Source organism: Uranotaenia lowii, chromosome 3, assembly GCF_029784155.1.
Source record: "Uranotaenia lowii strain MFRU-FL chromosome 3, ASM2978415v1, whole genome shotgun sequence".
In the NCBI taxonomy this organism is placed as follows: Eukaryota; Metazoa; Arthropoda; class Insecta; order Diptera; family Culicidae; genus Uranotaenia; species Uranotaenia lowii.
The window spans coordinates 71,066,982-71,090,467 of record NC_073693.1 but is presented as its reverse complement, the minus strand read 5'-3'; the positions used below and the strand labels follow the sequence as shown (position 1 = coordinate 71,090,467).

The 23,486-nt window shown below is 35.5% G+C and overlaps 1 protein-coding gene across 3 annotated transcripts in view; it reads left to right on the top strand.

Moving 5' to 3' along the window:
• The first annotated feature begins 8,017 nt into the window (after positions 1-8,017).
• Positions 8,018-23,486, top strand: part of LOC129750613 (protein boule) — a 228,862-nt gene continuing 213,393 nt past the window's right edge. Inside the window, exon 1 of one of the 3 annotated variants that reach the window (XM_055745584.1) lies at positions 8,018-8,130. The gene's annotated coding sequence lies outside the window, so the exon portion shown is untranslated. Of the gene's footprint in view, positions 9,237-23,486 lie in introns of all 3 variants that reach the window. The other 2 variants (XM_055745580.1, XM_055745579.1) reach the window with 2 other exon arrangements.

The following is a 23,486-nucleotide window of genomic DNA, read 5'->3' as shown; positions in this document are numbered from 1 at the left end:
GTCCAATTGCTAGTCATCCTCAAGTGCAGCAAAGCTCCAGCTCAGCGCTGCTCGTGGGTGGTGGTGAAGGTACATTAACTGAATATGTTAATATTGAAAAAGGCTTAAGCAGTATTTACATGATGCAACAGTTATTTGAAAAAAAAAATTCGAACCATAAAATCGTTTATCATTTAATCATGAAAATTATCAATAGCAGAATTTATAGCATTCCTTTAGCAGAACCGATTTACTTTTATTTTCATCCAACACTTTTCGATTGGAGGGAAACAAAATAGCTCTTTGGATAAGGTAACAAGAATAAGGAACAAGCAACATCCGGTTTAGGGTTTTGGTTGTTTGTTCCACCCTTTAAGATCCTTTCTATCATAACGGTCAATGAAAAGTTTTTCTTTTTCGGAACATACGGATAGACCGAACTGTATTGTAATTATATTATAAAAAAGTGTTTAGAATACAAATTAATTCATTGAATATACTCATATCATTGCTTTTTTTCCGAAAACTCAATTTAAATATAATAAAATAAACTAAACCCCAGTACGGTTTTGAATCTTTTGATCTTTCGTTTACGATTGGCTTGTGCACATACACACTTTTTTGCCATCTGATTTTTTATCTCTAACACCTGGCATCCCTGGACCCCTTTTTTCGTAAACACTACAGCCAGCTGTCAAAACTTTTTTCAATATGGCGGAATGGCGATTTGGCATATGAGATCACCATATATAGAGGCATCATGGTCCACACTAGGAGACGGTTCGTCTCGAGACGGTCTCAGCGTCTCTCATTTTCTTCGGGAGACACTGAGACCGTCTCAGGTTTCCAACAACAACAACATACAACAAAGTTCGTCTCATAACAAAAATCGCAGTTCGTGTTGCCAGGCTTTAAAAGTTGGCCTCATCGGCCAAAACGCGACCGCGCATTATAGCTTCCATTTAACTGGATGCTATAAATGCTTGCAGCCATTCGGGGGCATTCGATACAGTGGGACTAAAAAGAATGAATTTCAATGTGGGCGATATGAAAAAATTGAAAATTTAACTGTTGAGATTTTTGGAGAAATACTGGCTATCGATTGACATTTGCTTTGAATCATACCGTTTGTTAAATCTTTTAAAATATTTAAAGGCCCTTACATTTCTAAACTCAGGGTTGATTTTAAAAAGCTTTTACGGTCTAAAATAAATAAGTAGATTTAACATTCTTAAAAATGAAATAAAAATTTGAAAAATAATAAGCTACTAAATTTTAATTTGTAGATTTCCAGTACGCAAAATTGCTGATTAACATTCTATGAATGAATCAACGAGTTCTTGATTCACCTTACTGAATATTTCCTATTGCGCTCAACAGGACACAATTCAGCAATTTTGATGTAGTTTTATGTATCAAAATTCAAATACAATAAAGTGGGAAAATGAAAAGTTTTTTTTCTGAGGACTTCTTATCATAATTAAGATAAAGATAGATTGCCATAACTAAGAATAAAATTTCTTATTGAGCTTATTAAAATCCTTGGAATATTGTGTGCTGTCCTACGGAATCCTTCAAAAACTTAAAAAAAAAGTTGAATCTTTGTTTTCTGTGTTACGAATTCAAATTTGCGACCATGGTCTTCAAACCCGATCATTCAATTAAATAATTAATCCATGCTGGAAAACCCGTACTTTTAATCAATCAACCGCCTTAGTTGTTTCAATCACAGAAGAAAAAATAGATAAACAAGTGAATCTATTTTTGAATAGTTATCAAAAATTCAGTGTTTCGAATTTTTTAAATCTGAAGATGCCAAAATGTGACAAATTACGTTAACTTTTCAAAACGATTTTAAAAAATTTCGGTTACGGTTTTAACACCCCTATTTAACGTTTTTATGGCCATGATTTTAAAAAGGATATTTAAAAATATTTTCCTATTTGCAACATATACCTATCTAGCTTCTTACTTCAGCTTACCATAGGCACCATTTTTTTTTGATAATTGATTTACAGTCTTTTTCACGAAGAATATTTTTTCATTTTTTTTCTTCGACTTTGAATAACGTTAATATAAATAATTGAAGCTGAATATTGTCTAAGAATTGTGCAAACTTAAGCTATGTGCTGCACTGGCTGAACGGGAGACTCGCTTCCACTCTCGCTGAAGATCGTAACTTGACTGACAACCGCTTACGACACGACAGCTCAGCCGTCGTGTGTGTGCGTGTAGAAAGGACTATGGAGGGAGATTATCCATTCGGAATGGCCTACTAGCTGGGATAGTGCTATGCTCTCAATAATCGGCTACACATCTCCCCTCCACACCATAAAAAAACAAGTAAAAATCAGAAGAAACTCTTTATCCCAATTTTTGAATTGTCCCGCTAGTCCTGGGGAGGACTAAGAACACCCTTTCAGTTTATGTTCAAGCTTAACGTCAATCCCTCCACTTCTATCTAAATATCAAAGCCAATAGGTTAGCCCGGGACAGTTCTTCTGCCTAAAAATATCCGAAAATAAAGTCCACTTTGCTACATCTTTGTCTTTAAGAACCTTTATTTCTCAATGATTCCTACAAAAAGGTTCTAGCCTTTATTGTCCTTGCAGGCTTTTATAAGGCTCTTGTAGCTCTTAAGTTCCCTTGGAGTTGTCATCTGACAATGTTTGAGATAGGATAACCAAGGATGGGCAATTGCAAATCGACCAAACAAACTCGAACCGTTGTTCCCACATCCAGTTTACTGTAACATCGATTGAGAGGTCTGGAAATTTTACTATGGATACCACCAGAGGTTAAGGAAGGTCCTTAACTTATAACATAGCATTTGATAGATCTCAAATATCGTGGTTTTTTTAATAATCTTGACATTTCACCTTCACCTTCAATTCTTGGTTCAGATTTTTTCCTGGAACCATTTCCCACGTGTTTCTTAATACAAACCGCTTATTTCAATTTGGATTTAAAAATGACGAAACATTTAAACTCTATGAATTTAGCAACGAGATCTGCTCTCTGCATAATTGTGTATATTTGATAGAAGATATTTGTTTTGAACGACATTAACTGTCTCGATTCCTTACTTCCAAGAAACTGAATCGAATAATCTACAAACGTTCCTCTGGTGTTTGACATCTCACTCCAAACACAAAAAAAACATTGCTTATCTCAACTCGATATATTCTTCAAATGAACCTGTCGGATTCATCGATTGAATCTTCCGGACAACAGCATTTGGTTTGATACACTCGCGTCCGTTCACGCCAAAATACGTTAATCGACTGACTTTATCATCTCTCTCTTTCCTAACCGTTTCTACAAAAGCCTTTTACACGCTCACAAAATAACATTCAATTCGATGTGTATAATGATCAAAATCTATAACCATTACTTTGAGCTATTTAATTCTCCTACGGTTCATCTGTATCCTACAGAACCGTTCAGAACAATTTTAAATTTATTTCTCCAGATCTAATGTTAGTTCTTTAAGTGGACCTACAGAAAACTCTTCTTGGTCCTCCCGATCCAATGAAAATCCGTAAAGTGAACCTTCAGAACACTCTTCATGTTGGTCCTCCCAATCCAACGACAATCCGTAAAGTGAACCTTCAGAACACTCTTCATGTTGGTCCTCCCGATCCAACGAAAATCCGTAAAGTGAACCTTCAGAACACTCTTCATGTTGGTCCTCCCGATCCAACGAAACTCCATAAAGTGAACCTACAGAGCACTTTCCATGTTGGTCTTCCCGATCCAACGAAAGTTCCACATGTTAGGATTTTGGTAAAAAAAAAATACAGAGTTCGGTACCGGTTCTGTGTAGGAGTGTTGTTGGAAATCAATTAGAATATTTCTTAAAAAAAAATACGGAAAATAAAATTTAAATTCACATTAGTTGAAATTCAACTAAAACATCATTTTTATTTCAAATGGATTTTCTGTTTGACTGAAATTTACCAAAAAAAAAATAGAATATCTATCTCAAAATAGTGGTCCAAAAGGGGATTATGGTGCTGACAATTTGTTTTCTATTTTTGCATAAAATTCACTGAACGTACACGCTCATTTTTTTTTCAACCATTAATGACTTTTCTTGAACCATTTTTTGAGATTTTCGAAAGAACTGCGATAATTGTTGATTTTTAACCATGAAGTATGGTTCAATTTTAAGCATGACGGAAGTACTGACGAAAAATTGCGAAAATGGTTAAATTTCAACCGTAATATCAATGAAAAAACAGTTGCCATCTTTGGACGCATGTTTCACTGTTTGTTTTTTTTACAACTGTGTGTCGAATCGACTGAATATAAAGTGATTTTCCCACTCAAAGAGGTAAAATTTTCCCAGTTCACATTTGTAAAAAAAATGTTATACCGTCATGCTGGAGCACAGGCTGCTTCAAAGGGATCCGGATCTGGAGCTTTCACTACAAGATCTGCAGGAGCAGACAGCAACAGCATCAACGATAGCTATGCGGAAAGTGAATTCCAATAGTGGAGGTTGTCAAAACACCGGGCGGAGATACGAAAACCGACACTAACATTTTCCTGTTTTCCTCTTTATTGCAGTAATGGGAAGAAGAGCACTTCCACTAGCCCAGCAAATCTTTTCGATTCTAAAAGCTGCAAGTAGAAACAAAGCACGACGGGCCACAGGATCGGGAACTGCGCGCTCACTGGGAAGGAAACACAAGCGCTTTATCCGGAAATGGTGGCAGAAGTGGTTACAAACGAAATCAAAGCGATCGTTCCCGGCCGGTCTAACAATTCCTTACTGCTGGTGTGAAAAGGTTGGGTATGTTTATTGCCAACATCCCACAGTGGAAATGTCGGTGAAGCAATAAGAACAAAAAATTTTCTTGTATATTTGGATGTACATTTATTTATAGTACACTAGCTGACCCGGTGTGCTTTGCAACACCTTTCAAAATCAAATGATATTTTCAGAATTTACTCAAATTTTTATTTTTTTGTTGGCATTATTTCAAATCAAATTATAACATAATTCATAAGCAACCGCTATAAAATGAGAGCTGCTGCTGGAGTTTCAAATTGCAACAAAAAAATAACTTAAACTAATATTCTGAATCTTGATCTATAAATTTGTGTTAAAGATCTGATAATTTTAATCTGTTTGTTTCTTTAAGCTTTGCCCTTAAAAAAGGAGGGTCTCAAATTAATCGTACGCAAACAATCCAACTTATAAAATATGGTTGTTTTTGCTTGATATGTTCTGGATTTATGCTAAAAACTGATAAGAGAGCCCCCCCCCCCTGTCTTTCCCTTGCCCCCATGCTGAATGGAGATCGAGATCTTCAATAATCATACCCATTTTTCGTTCCCAAGGAATTGTTTGACATAGAAAAAATTCTTGTATTGAAATACCTTCCCATGCTAAATTCGGTTTTATTTGCTTTGTAAATTCTTGCGTTATGCTTAAACTTGAAAGAAAGTACCATCCCCCCTTCCATTCTCCCCATTGAATGGAGTGGTGAGAACTTGATATTCATTTTTTTTTGTACTCAAATACTTTTTGATACCAAATTTTATATCATTTGCTCGATTATTTCTCGAGTTATGCAAAAAAAAATTGAAACACCCCCTTCTTCCTAATATCTTACCGCTTAAAAGGTACGGCTTCAATTTATAATAGAAACATTTCTCGTATCCAAATACACTCACATGTCAAATATGGTTCAATTTGCTTGATCAGCTCTCCAGTTATACTGAAAATTGTAAGGGAGACCTCACCTCCCCCTTTTCATCCACCTCTTCGAAAGAGTGAGGGATACCAAATATTTATAGAAGCATTTCTCGTACCCAAATATCGTTCCATGCCAAATTTGATTCTATTTGCTGTTGTAGCTCTTGAGTTATTCAGTAAAAATTTATGAAACTCCCCTCCCTCTTTCCTTCCTCCCCGCTGTAAGAAGGAAGAGGTCTCAAACAATCATTAGAACATGTCATGTTCCCAAATACCCGCCCATGCCAAGTTTGGTTCCATTTGCTTAATTACTTTCTTAGTTATGTTGAACACTATAAAAGTGGCCCCTCTCCCTTTTATATCTCCCTACAGGAAAGATGGAGGGGTCTCAAATAATCATAGAAATATTTTTCGTATCCAAATACCCTCCCATGCCAAATTTGGTTCCATTTGCTTTATTAGTTTTTTAACTATATAAAAAATATGAAAGAGGCCCCTCCCCCTTTCAACTGGAAAGAGGGAGGGGTCTCAAATAATCATTGAAATATTTTTCGTATCCAAATACCTTCCCATGCCAAATTTGGATCCAATATCTTGATTAGTTCTCGAGTTATATGAAAAATTGTAAGGTAGCCCCACCCCCCCCCCCTTCCTATCACGCCACTGAAAGGAGGGAGGGGTACCAAATATTCATAGAAATATTCCTCGTTCCCAAATACCACCCCATGCCAAATATGATACCATTTGCTTGATGGGTTCTCGAGTTATGCAAAAAATTGTCTTTTGTTTGGGAGGCCCCTCCCCCCCTTCATGAGAGAGGGAGGGGTCTCAAACCACAATAGGAACCTTCCCCTGCCTCCAATACCCCCACCTGCCAAGTTTCACGCAAATCGGTTCAGTAGTTTCCGAGTCTATAGGGAACAGACAGACAGACAGACAGACAGACAGACAGACAGACAGACAGACAGACAGACAGACAGAAATTCATTTTTATATATATAGATTGTGAAATAAAGTCCTTTTAGAACAACCACGAAATGATTCTTATCATTTTACACCTATACAGCTCTTTTTCCGACGAATTTCTGCTAAATTTCCCTTATTTCGAAAATGCTTGAAAAATAACCATTATCCAAGTTCTCCACGAAATCTCATTTTATGAGTTTTCACTGAAAACTCATAAAACTACTTGATCCACAAAACTGCCGTTATGGTTATTTTTCAAGCATTAATGGTTCAATATGACCGAGCGTGTAACTACTAAACGCGCCACTAACGTCACGACGCCCTGCCTGACGAGGAGTGTGCACAGGGATGCCAGGTGTTGAGGATAAAAAATCTGGGCAATTTGAAGAAAAAAGTCTGGGCATGTCTGTACACAAGAAAGATCACGCTGTGTGTGAGCGGGGGGGGGGGGGGGGGGGGGGGGGGGGGAAAGGTGTTTGTTGTTGTGTTTGTGTGGTTTATTTTCTGTTTCGAGTTGACAATAAAACAAACGCTGTTTCCTACTACGTACCATGCCGATTTCATTTAAAAAGTTAAATTTTAATGAATGATTGGCAAAATACCAGTGCATACAAGCAAGATTTCTAGTATAATCTGGCACTTACGGGTCATATCTGATACATGAATATTGATTTTAACACTCAATTTTGAAAGTCTGTAAAATCTGGGCACTCTCAGCAAAAATCTGGGCAAAATCTGTGTCTGACCAATATCCGGACGAAGGGTCAAAAGTCTTGGTTTTACAGACAAATCTGGGCACCTGGCAACCCAGAGTGTGCAAGCACTCAAAAAGAAAGTTGAGCGACGTACGGATCCTTTTACTCAATTCTTTGTGAGTGCCCTATGCGAATGTGTGTAACATCAGAGAGTGAGTGACCTTTCTTGAGCGAATAAGAACGATAATAAAGTAAACATAAATAGAGCACATCAATGGTTGTCAGTTTCGATAAAAGAAAAAAAAAGTGGTTTTTAATTTGTATGGCTTAAAATCTTTATTGAAATTTTACTACCGATGCATTCTCTCATTTCTCGTGATATTTTTAAAAAAGATCTTAAACTAACTTTTTGTTGTTTTTTATTTAGGAGATGCCACATCATACATGTTTCATATAAATTTTCAGTTTCGAAGTTGCCAATTCCGTTTAGAAATGAATTTTTTTCTGCAAACCCAAATCGGCACCACTGCAGTCCATTGAAAATCTCGATAAAATACCATCACACATTTTCTCTCTGGCTCCCTTCTCTCCCCAAATCGCGACGCAAGAAAGAGCGAATCCAAAGTGGGGTCCAGATTTCGCGTTTTCCGTGGCCACTTTCAGTGTGATAGTTTTGAGTCGTCGAGTTCAGTCGTATCGAGTTATAGAAATCGTTGCACATCTGCTGTCGTCGAAGCAAGAGTTTTTCATCATCATTGATTGAGGAAAAAAGTTGTTTTAGAAGTGAGCAATACAATTTTATAGTGCTTGTAATTTTTTTGGGGGTATTGTTAGTCCGGAAGAAGTCGCCCTGAAAGGTTATCTAGCGGAAGTGGAAGCAAAAGGTACATATATTTGGTTAGGCTAAAATAGCGCTCCTCGAGTTGACGGAGGCAAAAAATTGAATTCAGCCAGCAGAAGGAAAACGAAGGTGGTTGCACCGAACGATCGAAAAGAAAGCTCTTACACCGATTTTTTTTTCGCTGTCTTTCTCTGATAGGCGACTCGATCCGATACCAATAGAAAAAAAAAAACCAGTTTAATTTCTAATACCTCGCCTCTTGTGGATCGTGATTGTTTTTTAGGGGTTGTCTTCTTGTTGGCATCGCGCGATTTGCCTTGGGATAATTGGACACACATCGAATTTTTGGTGTACCCCGCGGGAAAAAAGGTGTGACATTTCCTTGTTCCTGTGTGTTTTCGGTGTGGATATTTTCCGCTCTATAGTGTGCTTTGTGCAAGTGGTCTCGCATTTCCGATTTTCCCCTGTTGTGAAAAGTTCCAATTTGGTGGTTTTTGCGCTGGGTAATGAGCAAAATCGACGCTATACAAATTTAAAAACTCAAATATTCTAGGGTAATTATTGTGCAAATCCATGGTGCTCACAGCGTAGTAGAATTCCTAAGCGAAAAAATTGGTGTAATCTGGCAGGGAATTGCTAAGAAAGCAAAATAAATCTGCATCGCAGCAAGCTGAGAATTCGAGGATAGCAAAAAAATAGGTTGGCAAATGGAGAGAGATTTTTCGGTTCGATTGGCCGCCTCGGTTTCAATTTAGTCTTTTGTGTGCCTATGCCTACTTAGACCAAGAAGATCTCTAGCTAGCCCAGCCTCAGCCCAGAGCAGAAGAAAGGATTCGAGCAAAAATATCATACACACGATTGTTATGCACTCTGCAAGAGCATTTTCGCGTGTGCACCCATCAGTGCTTCTCGTAAATGTACACAAATAATTAAGCCAAGAAGTTTTATAGCCCTGCGAAAAGGGAACGAAAAGAAAGATTGTGCCTCCTAGCGTGTGGTTAAGGCCATCACATTATTCACAACAAACAAGTTGTTGGATCCATTGACGGTAAGCGAAGAAATAAGGGGCAACAAAAATCCAACCAAGTGTTTTTCAGAGCATCGAAGTGTGTTTTCGCCCACGGTGTATTAACGAGAAGAGATCCGGCCCCAGCTAGCCAGCCAGGTTCCGACCGGACCCTCTCCTCGTGTGTCTTTCCGTTTTTTTTAGTTGCAAAAGTCTACTATACGTACGGATCCAACCATTGCGGGAGCAAAACGGTTTCAGCTGCTATCAACTTATTGGCATTCGGTTCGTCCCGTTCGAGCAATCGGTAAGTCTGCAACCCTGCTACATTCCTTAGGTTGTAAAAATTTCAACATCGCCCATCCTCCGGGCCTAAGGATCCGAGGGAAAATTGAAAATGCAAATAGAAAAACTCTTGAAATTGATAACTTTTGTTGATTTTTTTGCTCATCTCGCGTGCGCGCCCACCCATACCAATGCAGAATCGCGCGGTGGAGCAATTCGTACTACACACAGAGTACAGGGTTGTACTCAACAACAACCATCCATGAAGATTACGAGACGCACTTATACACATTTAATTGGACAACTCCCCCTCGAGGCGAGTGGGGCGATTTCCCTTTGTCGGGTTTGCTCTAGATGTGTACTCAACTCGGCTCGGTACCTACGACGACGGTTCTCTTCTGCTGTTTGCAAATATGGAATTGACTTGACTTCGTTGGCGAATGAGAGCCACCCCATCAGCCGCCCCCTCATCTTAGCATCGTTAGTTAGTACAATGTTAGTGAGACTCACTATGCATCCGATACCCTGTGCTCTTCTTATTTATGAAACTTAACCCTCCTAAGTGTAATTAATTACTTAAATTAATGTACATATACCTAGCTACTGCTTGTTGTGTGACAGTTTTGAATTAATGATGAAGATTTCGAACAATCCCACGTTGGAAACACATTTTTGAAAATTTGTTAAAAAAATATCCTCTATTGCTTACAGTGTAATCAAAAGATTGTTGGTATCTTAAAAGCTTAACAAGCCTTTCCAAGAATGCCCATCAGACCGGCTTAAATTGGACTAGAAAGTATCAAAAGTTTTTGGGTCCCTCTGTGCCAATAACAACTGTGCAAATTTTGGTGACTCTCGGAATTGACATGAGCTGTAGTAGCAAAAAAACTTAATTATTTTTGTACAGACCCCTTTCGATTTTGGCAACTTTCTAGTTTGGCACATAAACAGGTTTTTTTTTTTCATAATAATACATAATATTTTTTCGCTTTTATAAGACCTATGTATCTAGTTTTGATAAAATGATAACTTTGTTATGACCCCAAGCAACCAAAAGTCGCACTTTTACGTAAAGTTGGAACTCCGAAGTTCACATTTGGCTGAAAAAATGTTTCACGGGAGCTTCAGGTGACTATTGTCACGTAAAAGTTACTCACGAACTTCCATTGCCCTTTGAAAGGTTAAATTATCGATAACGGAACTTCTAAGCGCTTTTAATGCAACTTCTTTCAAGAAGGTCGATAACTTTCGCTTTGCACTTTCTAACGCACCATTAAGATACTTTTAGGTGTTTTGAAGAACCTTTTAAAGGTTCTCATAATATGGGAATTCTAAGCGACATGTTAAAAAGTCTGTCAATTTCTTGTCATGGTATTTGTTTTGTTTATACCAGCACTGATATTTACAAATGGAATTAAAGAATTTTTCGAATTTTTCTTATCAATGTTAAGACATTCGAATCAATTTTTGATGATGAGAATTTTTGTTTTAATTTATTAAATGTACTGAAAGTCAATTGTTTGTATAACGTAAAATTATTACAAAAGTTGGAGTGATAGAAACCTTTAATAAGAAATGCTGTTTTATGAAATCCAAGATGTTAATATACAGACTAGCCGCGTATTTATTTTGAATGCCTTAAGAATCACACATTGGGAAATATCTTTAATTACCCAATCCATCTGATCTAGTTCTTTCTCGTTTTAATACTTTTTGTTTTTATAGTTCGATCTATAGCTCGATTATGTCTGAAATTCAAATAAGGATGTAGAAGATCGAAAGTATGATTTTGATAAACAAGAACCTACTCGTCAAGAAAAACAATATCGGGGTTTTAAAAAAAAGATCGAGGAAGGTTGTTTTGAGAAGTTGTTCAAATTAAACAATGAGGTTTTAGAAGAACAGTATCGCCATTTGCATTATGATTTATATCCTGTTGTTTTGATAAGTCAATGACAGTACAAAAGATATTGATCGTGCAATTAATAATTGTATCTCTATTTTATTTTTTAATTTTCTTAAAAATTGTTACAACTATTATTTCTGTTTAGCGAAATTCTAGTAGATAATTGCTGCGTTGAGAGATAGCTTCTTATCTAGATGTTTTGTTCTGAATTCTGGAAATATGTTTTATTAGTCAATCTATGTCAATCTCGAGTAAAAACGATCATAAATTCAAAGTTATTGAATCGAGTAAGGTTAGGTGACAGGTAGGGATAACTCAACTACGGTAAGATAGTGAACCCTTCTGACAATGATATCGAGACTTTGGCGTATGTTGTCTTACTGTTACTGCTCGGTTGAATTGAACGTTGGGTTAACTCGAAGCTCAAGTAGGGCCCAATTGTCCCAGTCCGTCGAGCACTATCTTAACGCTTCCCTCAACTGGTGCTTCAGAACCCTCGGGCTCTGTTGCCGCTATCCTTTTCTAAGCTATTCTACTCTCATGTTAATTTTCCTCTTCTGTCCCCCGATCTGTTTTTCTTTTCCGGGTCAGCCAGGTAGCTCATAAACCCATACAAAAAAAAAATATTAAATGTACTGAAAGTCCTTTAAACAAAATAAGGTACAATCTATTGACCAATCCATTCAATGATCTCAAATGACATTAAATTTAAATACTAATTTTTACAGGAACTATTGCTTGATTGGTCAAGAGGCTGGTGAGTTTCATTTCAACCTAGAAAGCAGCGGTTCAATTCTCTAGGCGTAAGTACCATCAAGTCACCATTCACCGCCCAGACACCATTTACCGCCCAAAATCACCCTTTTGTGTGTATTTCGAAAAAACTGGAATTTTTTCTCCAAAAATAAGACCTGTTTTCTGTGTCCGCATCATTGTTCGACCATTTCACTGAAAAATCATCACTTAATTATGCTAACTATAGCCAGAAATAAAATATTTGGTTTTTCGTTTCCGGTCAAATTATTGAATTCGACGCCTGTTAGCATACTAAGCATAACTGTGCTCCTAGGGAAAAAAGGGGTTTTGTTTACTAAATAGTACCTATTTGTCCTACAATCGACTTGAAATGATAGTTTGATTTTTGTAGAAAAGATTTGCATCGGAAATTTTTTGATTTTTTCAATAGTTGTTGTTTTTTGAAGTGTTTAGTGATGGGCGGTAATTGGTGTATAAAAAAAAGTGTGGGTTCCTAATTACCGGTCACGCACAATTTCTTTGTTTTTAACAGATGTATTGTGTCAAAAGTGTAAATTGTAAGAAGCATTTAGTTTGATTACGTTAGAAAATGATGTTTTATCGGTGAAAGTAGCCGATTACTTGAGGCTGTTTGCCGGCAATCATCATTTTGTCAGTCAACGCACTTTGTTAAAATTTGTACAAAATTTGCGGGAAAGATTTCACAAAATGTATTCTCTCAAGATCCAAAATATGGTTTTGACAGCTCGTTACATGGACAATATTAAAAAGAACAGTTTCCGTGTTGTTAGATAGTTTTTCCTTAAGAAAACATTATCGATAACCGAAAAAGTCGAGTGGGCGGTAATAGGGCCAGTTGAACATCTCAACGTTTAGTTAATTATTTTTAAAAGCGTACATTTTTCGCATTCCACTAAATTTTTTATTTAAAGTAGAGCAGTTTTGAGATGTATTGGAAAAGAAAGCGAATAAAAATCTGCCGTCGTTTTTTTATAACACATGTTTGAAGTTGAAAAACCGCTTAACTGGGCGGTAGATGGTGACATGATGGTAGCTTTTGTAATCAAAACAATATAAGGTACACCGACGATGGCTATTAAAACGATACTGTTCACTATTTTTTCAAACTTTTAATGCAGAATATTCAATTTACTTGTAATCTATCCAATAACTGTGAGAAAGATATGATTCCGACAATAACGGATGTTTACAGCGACTTTTCGGTAATTCTCTATTTTCAACTACGATGTCGAGTTGGTGTGCATCTTTTTCAATTGCAAATTTCTCGTAAACTAGCTGGCTCTTGGGGAAAAACTCTACATTGAAACAATCATTACATTCCAAATAACCAGTTAGGAAAAGAAACGGCGGTTAAAAATGAACAAAAAAGAGTTTATTTATAAAAAAACTAAAATTTTGTCTCGAAACCCTACCTGGGGTAAGTGTGGACGGCTTTATAAAGATATGATGTTTACACATTTTTTCAATTTTCTGTCCTTCATCCAATACAATTTAGCTATATTTAGCATTTGGATCATGAAAAGTTGGGTAAAGAACTTGTTTGTTCTGTGTTTTTGATAAAATCGGATCTCGTGAGTTGCAACATAAATCACACACAATAATAATTGAAAGATGCCTTACTAATAGTATCACGAACTTTTTTCAAAATTATGGACGGTTCGAGCAATAAAGTAACGTATTCAACCAAGAAAACACAAATTTGTTGAAAATTTCCTGAGAAATCAAAGGAAAAATTTACCGTCCAAAGCGGAGTAAGTAAAGACACCAGTTGTTCATAACAAGTTACATGATAACTTTTCTCGCTTTGCTTCTATCAAGCTCATCTCTTCAGCGTTTGTAAACAACATATTCTGCATCACATTGAATGTAATTTGATCAAAATTGCTCCACTGCTGATTTTTTAATGATTTTTTAAAGTTGAACTATACGAAAAACCGTCCATACTTACCCCGGTGTACCTTAATTAAAATCAATGATATAAACCAGGGGTGAGCAACCTTTTGAACCAACGGGCCAATTCAAATTTATAATCTTTCCGGCGGGCCGCACTCGAAATATCATTTATTAAAAATTTTAAAACCTGCATTGGTAGTGTTTGTAATATATTAAAATAAAACGTCATTCATTTAAAATAACAAAAAAAGAGTCCTAAATAGTTTTAATGAAAATTTTTGAATAATTCTAGAGTTTGTTTTGATTAGGTCGTAAGAGCCACCTGACATGTTCCGAGAAAATCGCTGTTCAAGTTTTGGAACATATTTCCAATTCTAGAATTTAAAATCTCGCTCAGAATTGTCTGGAAATTTGATATGCTTTACAAAAATAGATGAGAAATATGCTGTTGTATGCGGTATTGCTATACATTCAGATCTACGAGTGAACAAGCACTTGCGACCTTTTACATTACTTGTTTGGTACAAACGTCGTTTTGATTAATGACAAATTTTATCTAAAAACTTGATATCTAGTGTTTTATACTTCTTTAATCCCTGCTTACTTGGTCAAGAACTTAAGTTCTAACATGTTAAGACTCGTCTAAAGAGTGGCGCTATTATTGGCATGTAATTTGATGGATTTTGTCATATTACAATTTGACGAACACTTCTAAAATCAGCACAAATAAAAGAGGACTTACGTTTTAATCTTCGAAGCATTATCAGGACCTCCGTGGGTGATATGCGCTCTACAGAATCTTACGGCGATTGTGGAGCGGGCCCTGTCAAAGAGTCTACCTACACTTCAGTGGAGTAAACTGCTATACCAGCCGGGAATCGGTGCTGCGAGAGACTGTCCATCCTGTTTCTGTTCGACTGGAAGTTGCTGGTTGCTATCTGTGACTCTGATAGCCTTTGGAGAGGTGCAGGAGTTTATCCAAACGTTTGGTTATGTATGTTGGGCTGCCACTGTGGGGAAAAGTATGAAACTCAAAATTTAAAAGCAAAATTAGCGCATATTGTACTTACCTAGTAACAAACTGCAGTTATTTATTCTACCGAAATAGCTAAAACTATTCGCACAAACGATTTACCTTGAAATTAATAGCCATTTCATGACTTAGCATCGCGTTTTATGCGAAAATGCAAAAGGTCACAAAAAGTTAAACACCGAAATGTTTTTTACGACTTTTGTTTTGCACGATAATCCAAAGCAGTGCAAAAAGTCGTTAAAACCAAAATGCACACGAAAATGAAAAAGTTATTATACGTCCTAAATTCAAATCATTGTGTAAAAGTTGTTTAATGATAAAATGAAACCAATTTTTTACCAAAGATAAAATACATGTTTATCAATCGTTTGCAGCAAATAACTCAATTTTGTTTATGTTGGTTCATACGACCTAATCAAAACAAACTCTAGAATTCAATATTTTTTTGTTGATTTCAACTTTTTGCCGAAATTAGTTTTTTTTAAACATCATTTAATTCAATTTTCTTATCAAAACTGGAAATTTTTCGAGGCTTTTGCATTAATTGTAATTGTAATAATTGAAAAAAAAGTCACTTCCAAGTCTTCTGGAGCTATTCTACAGTGATAAGTTTCAGTGAGAAAAAAAATCTTTTCTTATTTGAAAATTACTCTTTTTTTAGCGTTAGATCTTGAATCTTTTCAAAATTAATTGACTGTCTTTTTTTGAACGTTTATTTAAATTTTTCTATACTTAAATTTTTTATCGAAGACATAATTTATTTTCGCTACAAACGATGAAAACGCTGTTTTTAACTTAAAATTATGTTTTAGATTAGACGTTCAGAAAAGTTGTCGAAATTACAAAACAAATAAGTTTCGCGAAAATTCTAGTCCTCAATCGTGATTTTTCCAATCCCAGGTAAACTTCTTCGCTATTTTTTTCTTAGAAAAACCACCATCAATAACTTGAGCGATAAGTTACTTTATCGCCTTTGGAAGGGTTTTACATTGTATCGGAAGCTAATTTATATTTATCCCTTATTTGCTCACCTTTATTTTATTAAAAAGTTATTTCTTTACAAACAAAAAGTTAAAAAAATGTGTTTTTTTTTGTTTAAAGATTCGTATAAGTTCATTGCATTGAGATGTTTAGCAAGTTGCTTAAATCACAGAAAAAAATCATAGTCTTGTTAATTTCAAAATTTCAAAGATTTCGAAAAAAATATAATTTTACAGATTTTCAATCATATTTCATCAAAAATTACATTCGAAACTTTATTTTTATTATAGATCACATGCATTTTTTAAATTTAATTAAGATACCACTGGGATACGATTTCTTAAGCTTATTTAACTTTATATATGTGGATTGTTAGTTTTATAGTAAAATGACTCAAATGACATAATTTCGCTTTGAAATTTCTGAAAATAGTCGTCCCAAACTTTTTCAGTGAAATCGAAGATACATTTTTTTTGTCAAGAACTCATGTTGAGTCATGTCGATAAAAATCTCATGTGAATGATGTCGATAAGAACCCTTCATATTTATTCAAAAACGAAAATTGTTATTTTTTTGCCAGTATTTGAGCAACAGACTTTGAAATGCCTGTAATCATCTCTACCCTTTCAGTTTTTTGTTTGTTCTTCCGTCCCGGTTTCATGTATTGTAAAAATGTAATCTGAATTTAAAAAAATCCATTAATATGTTTTGCTAATTATTAATATTACACTTTTTCTTTAACAAGACCACAATAAATCCTCTAAACGCTTGAAAATAAAAATAATTTATTTGAATAATTGTGAGTCAAATGCATATTTGATCACGTTACTGACATATAATTTCTTTAGGTTAAGTATGGACTAGTATATTGTTATAATTTATTTACGATCTATCGAGCAAAAAAGTCGAAAAACAAAGGAAATTTTGAAAAGGCTTCGCGGGCCGCACAAGATTCTTTCGAGGGCCGCGCGTTGCTCATCCCTGATATAGACCATGATAGACCGGCAACATAGCAATCTGTCATCTGGTTGTCAGAACAATCTGTCAACCGGATTTTTTTCGGCGCGTAGAACTTTTTTGATATTCTCTTAGAAGCTGAATAGCATTCGCTAGAGCCACCTAAACGAACTTGAAAGTAGCTTTAAGAACTTAAATTTTGGGCTGACTAGCATTCTCTTCAGACACAAAATAGAGCTGATTAAGCTTATATAAAACCATTTTAAGGGAATTTCGGTTGCTTGGGACGTTCTTGAATGTTGATAACACATATCAACAACAACAAATAAGTATGAAGTACTCAAAAAAGACGCACAACATCAAAACTTCAGACGAACAGAAGACTAGAGATGACAAAAAAAAGTCCTCAATGTTGTAGAAATTAGATGAAGGATATGTGCAAAATAAATTAAATTCTAAATAAATAAATAAAAAGTTGAATTAGGCAACACTGGAAAAAAGAAATAAAAACTAGGCAAAAAGAAAAAAAAAACAGTCAGTCATAGACCTATTCTTGTGAGCGACAGACGTGTCTGAATGAATCTCTGAATTGAGATTCGTAAGAATCGTAAAATCACGACAATGGTGTAGTTTGTAGAACAAGCACAAAGAGCGCAGATTGTTAAGGCTGCTGCTACGATTATTGGTGCATGATTCGGCTACCGGTGAAAAGACGGATTGGCTAAGAGAGCGCAGATTATTAAGGCTGCTGCAACGTTTGTTTGTTTATGATTTGACTACCGGTAAAAAGGCGGATTGGCTGAGGAAGCGTAGATTTTCAAGGCTGTTGCTACGAAAAAATTGTTTCTTATTCGGCCACTGGTAGAAAGATGGGAGCGCAGATTTTTAAAGCTGCTGCTGCGATTGTTTGTTTATGATTTGGCCATTGGTAAAAAGACGGATTAGCTGAGGGAGCGCAGATTTTAAAGGCTGTTGCTACGAAAAAATTGTTTCTGGGAGCGAAGATCTTCAAGGCTATCACTACGATTGTTTGTTTATGTTCCGGCTCTGGCAAAGAAAGACAGAGCGCATGAAAGGCACAGATAAGAATGGCTGTTGCTAAGAATGTTTTCGGATTATTCCGGCTCTGGTTAACAAAGAAAGAGCGGAAGTAAGGGAAAAAATTTCTGAAGACAAATGACTGAGACTGAGCGAGACTGTCCAATTAGACTGAGTCGGTTTGGGGTCATTTTAGAATTTCTCAAACCCTGGGGCCTAAAAAGCTTCGTTTTGGTTTAAAACTCATCCATGAGTTTTGCAGAATTCTTGAGTACCGTTTACATTTGTAAATTTGAACTTTAAGGTTTGTATGGGAAAATTTAATATATTTAACTGAAAAGTCAACATAATTTTTGTTTCTTCTTTGGAAACGAGCCTGCTAATGGTTTTTGTGCCAATTTATGAATTTTCTTATTGAAATTTTCCGCTGATGAACTTTGTCTAAGACCGTAGCTTCGTATCTCATTAGGCAAACAAGTTATAAGCTGTTTAGCAGCGGTATGTCTTTTGACATTGAAAAACAATAAATTCAATTGAAATCACTGCTAGTGCCTAGCGAAGTATGGCATGAATCTTGCAATACCTCGCCAGCGGCTAGCAGTGATGTAAATTGAATTTGTTGTTTTTTCAATGCCAAAATATTTACGGAAAATTTACTTTAGAGGGTTTATAAATTGGCACAAAAACCACAAGCAAACTCGATTCCATAGAAGATTTATAAATTATGTTGATTTTTCAGTACAAAATAATAAATTTCCCCATAAAAAACCTCAAAGTTCAAATTAACTCATGTAAACGTTACTAAAAAATTCTGCCAAAAATCATGGATAAGTCTCGAACTAAAACGAAGCAAGCAAGACCCCAGGGTTTGAGTAAATATACCTAACCAATATTGACAACAGTCGTTTTCTCCATACAATGGAAAGATGACAGCATCAGCATCCTCTAGCGGACAAAATAGAAGCACTTATTCGAGAAATTTGTGTAAATTGTGATAGCGTGTATTCCGGACACGACTTAGTCAAGGATGCCAATTTATTCCTATTCTTTGCTGTTTGTCGGCTAGGGCCAATAATGATAAAAAAAAGTTTTATGATAATATATCCATGCTTTGAAAACATTTACCTACAAAATGTTTGTCAGGCTTATTGTTTTGATTAATTTCTAGTAAGGTTTTACTGTTGATCACTTTACTGCCTCTACTTTTATAACCGTCCCATAGATCTCTTCAAAGAAACATGATGTTTCACTGAGATCCTATATGTGTGTGTTCGTTTTTAATATGCAGAAACAAAAAAAATCAGCTTTTTTCTGTTTTGGAATATATTTTTAAATTGTGACCACAACTTTAATCATAAACAAAAATCGTTTAATAGAATGTGTTCTAGGTTGTCATAATAAATCGTAGGACCTAAAATTTTCGAAATTGATCAATTGGTAAGGTACGGAGCATCATTTTCGTTTATTATGGGACTGTTATGCGAGCATATTCGAGACCTTTTTCAGATCTACTCGCATAACAAACCCATACAGAATATGTTTTGCTCACCAAGCTTCTTTCTAAGACTTAAATTTGATCATTTCTGAAATTTCAAATGCAGTTTAAAAAAAAGATACATAACATACTTGTTTGAAAATATCGTGAATTCCACATTGTAAATTGAATCTTATCATGATTTTCTGATAGTTTTTCTCACAGGAAGGCATTCCTCTATTTCAGTCTGTCTTCAAAAACTAGTGTTAGAGTGCATAATTGGACATCAAATGAGTTGAATGTTTTTTAAATGAACGAAAGTGATAAATCAAAGATTATTTCACCAAAAGTAACGTATTAAGGTAACTATATCCATGGTAATCTATATATATAAAAATGAATTTCTGTCTGTCTGTCTGTCTGTCTGTCTGTCTGTCTGTTCCCTATAGACTCGAAAACTACTGAACCGATTTGCGTGAAACTTGGCAGGTGGGGGTATTGGAGGCCGGGGAAGGTTCCTATTATGGTTTGAGACCCCTCCCTCTCTCAATAAGGGAGGGAGGGGCCTCCCAAACAAAAGACAATTTTTTGCATAACTCGAGCACCCATCAAGCAAATGGTATCAAAATTGGCAAGGGGTGGTATTTGAGTACGAAGAATATTCCTATGAATATTTGGTACCCCTCCCTCCTCTCAGTGGGGTGATAGGAAGGGGGGAGGGGGGCTACCTTACAATTTTTCATATAACTCGAAAACTAATCAAGATATTGGAACCAAATTTGGCATGGGAAGGTATTGGGATACGAAAAATATTTCAATGATTATTTGAGACCCCTCCCCCTTTTTGTAGAAAGGGGGAGGGGTCCTCTTTCATATTTTTTACATAACTCAAAAACTAATAAAGCAAATAGAACCAAATTTGGCATGGGAGGGTATTTGGATACAAAAACTATTTCTATGATTATTTGAGACCCCTCCCTCTTTTCTGTAGGGAGATGTAAAGGGAGGAGGGGCCTCTTTTATAATTTTTTACATAACTCAGAAACTAATTAAGCAAATGGAACCAAATTTGGCAGAGGTGGGTATTTGGGAACGTGACATGTTCTAATGATTGTTTGAGACCCCTTCCATCTTCCAGCGGGGAGAGGGAAGAAGGGAAGAAAGAGTTTCATAAAATTTTTACTGCATAACTCAAGATCTACAACATCAAATGGAACCAAATTTGGCATGGAACGATATTTGGGTACGAGAAATGCTTCTATGAATATTTGGTATCCCTCACTCCTTCAAAGAGGTGGATGGAAAGGGGAGGAGAGTTCTCCTTCACAATTTTCAGCATAACTGGAGGTCTGATCGAGCCAATTGAACCATTTTTGACATGTGAGGGTATTTTGATACGAAAAATATTTCTGTTATAAATTGAAGCCCCACTTTTTTTTCAGCGGAAAGACAAATTTGGCATCAAAAAGTATATGAGTACGAAAAATACTTCATGAATATTAAGCTCTCCCCTCCATTCAATGGGGAGAACGGAAGAAGGAAGGGTGCTTGCTTTCAAGTTTATGCATAAATCAAGAATTTACTACGCAAATAAAACCAAATTTGGTATGGGATGGTATATCAGTACGAGAATTTTTTCTATGTGAAACAATTCCTTTCTTGCTGTAGGATGATAGAATTGAAAATATAGGAAGCTTACATTTAACTTTTTTTTTTACAAAATCCGAGAAAAAAACAAAAATTTACATGGAAAATCTTTTTGGTATGATTCTATGATTATCTGACACTCCATCCTTCTTTCTGTGAGTAGGTACATAGGAGGTGGGAGGTGAGCCCAATATAATTTTGATAGCATAAGTTCTCAATTTATTCATGCTAACGAAGCCAACAAATGGAAACAAATATGGCTTGGAAAGGTATTTGGTTACGAGATATGTTTCTACGATTGTTATAGACCCTTAAGCTTTACAATGTAGAGAGGGGAAGAAAGGAGGGGGCTCCATATAAAATTTGTTGTAAAGCTTAAAAACTTATCAACCAATGGAACCATATTTGATATAAGAGGATTTTTGGGAGCGATAAAAAAATAGGTATGAATACTAAAGATCACGACCTCCATTCAGCAGGGGGTGAAAGGAAAGACAGGAGGACTCTCTTATCAGTTTTTTTTTGCATAAATCTACAACATATCGAGCGAAATCAACCATATTTTATAAGTTAGATTCATTGCATGCAATTAATTTGAGACCCTCCTTTTTTAGAGCGGATTAAAATTATCAGATCTTTAACACAAATTTATAGATCAAGATTCAGAATATGATTTTAAGTTATCATTGTGTTGCAATTGGAAACTCCAGCTGCAGCTCTCATTTATAGCGATTGCTTATGAATGATGTTATAATTTGATTTAAAATTATGCCAACAAAACAATAAAAAATTGAATAATAGCTGAAAATATCATTTGATTTTGAAAGGTGTAGCAACGCACACCGGGTCAGCTAGTCCACATATAGGACTGTTATGCAAGTATATTTTATATGGGACAGTCACAAGTTGATTTTTTTTCGAACTTTCTAGAATTTCTTTTTTATTGTTTTACTGGTCCGCTAGTGTGCTTTGCTACCCCTTCCAATGAAAAAATGTTCGTTAACATTAATATTATTAAAATAAACTTCCTTTTTAATTACATTTCTATGTTATTCAGAAGCAAACTATGTTTCATGCCATATAAGCTTCTAGATTTTCTTGAGTCTCAACGTAACTTGAAGGTTTGAAAGTTGGAGGAGCCACTCTTTAGCAAAAAATTGGAGGGATCTTCAATACAATAAATAAACCCTTCAAATAAAAATACTCTTTTTGAATGGGAGGATTATTCGAAACAGGCAAATTTGTACTTAATCAAAAAGTGTTCCCAAATTAATAAAACATTAAGAAAGTTAATCCTTAGGTGTCCACGTCATTTATTCAGTAGTCTGTCAAGCCTAAATCGGCTACACGGTGTTTGGCTTTTTTAAGACATTGGATTTGTTAATAATAGGTATGTTGTCAATTTAATAAATCACCTCATTATGACGCTTCCGTTTATCAACTTTTAACAAAAATACTTCAAGGATTGTAAATTTTTTTACAATGTTTTGTTAATTTTTTATCAGAGCCCCCCTTTTTGGATTTGGAGGGGTTTAAAAGTATTACAAAAACTATTCCCGGTCTTGAAAATGGCTACACACTAAATATCATGTTTATCGGTTCTGTAGTTTCCGAAACTTGTTCAAATTGGGTCAAATTTTTGTAAATTTTGTATGGGAACCCTCACTTTTGAGATTCGGAGGGGTTTGAAAGTCTATAGAAACCATTCTTGGTCTTGAAAACGACTACACGCCAAATTTTACGTAGATCGGTTCTGTAGCTTTCGAGTCTATAGGGAACAGACACACATTAATTTTTATTCATTTAGATGACACGCTTCATTCATCAAAAAATAGGAAGGTCTATCAATACAGTATATCATATTATTTTGTTTAAACCTATTTGAAAATTCAATAAATCATGTCACTAACTCAAAACGCTTACGTTTATGAGTTTTTAACAAAAATTCTTAGAAATTAGTTAAAATCGTGTCGTTTTTAATTAAATTTTGTATGGGAGCCCTCCTATTTGGATTTGGAGAGGTTTGAGAGTATTATAGAAACCATTCATGGTCTTGAAAACGGCACACACCAAGTTTCGCGTAGATCGGTTCAAAAGTTTCCGAAAATTTTCGAACGGAGGCAAATTTTTGTTATTTTTTTTGTGGGTGCCCTCCCTCCTTGAAGTCGGAGCAGTTTGAAAGTATATTTTAGAAACCATCTCCGACCCCAAAAACTCCTGCATACCAAATTCCATATTGATCGGTTCAGTAACTTTCGAGTCTATAGGGAACAGACAGACAGACAAACATTCATTTTTATA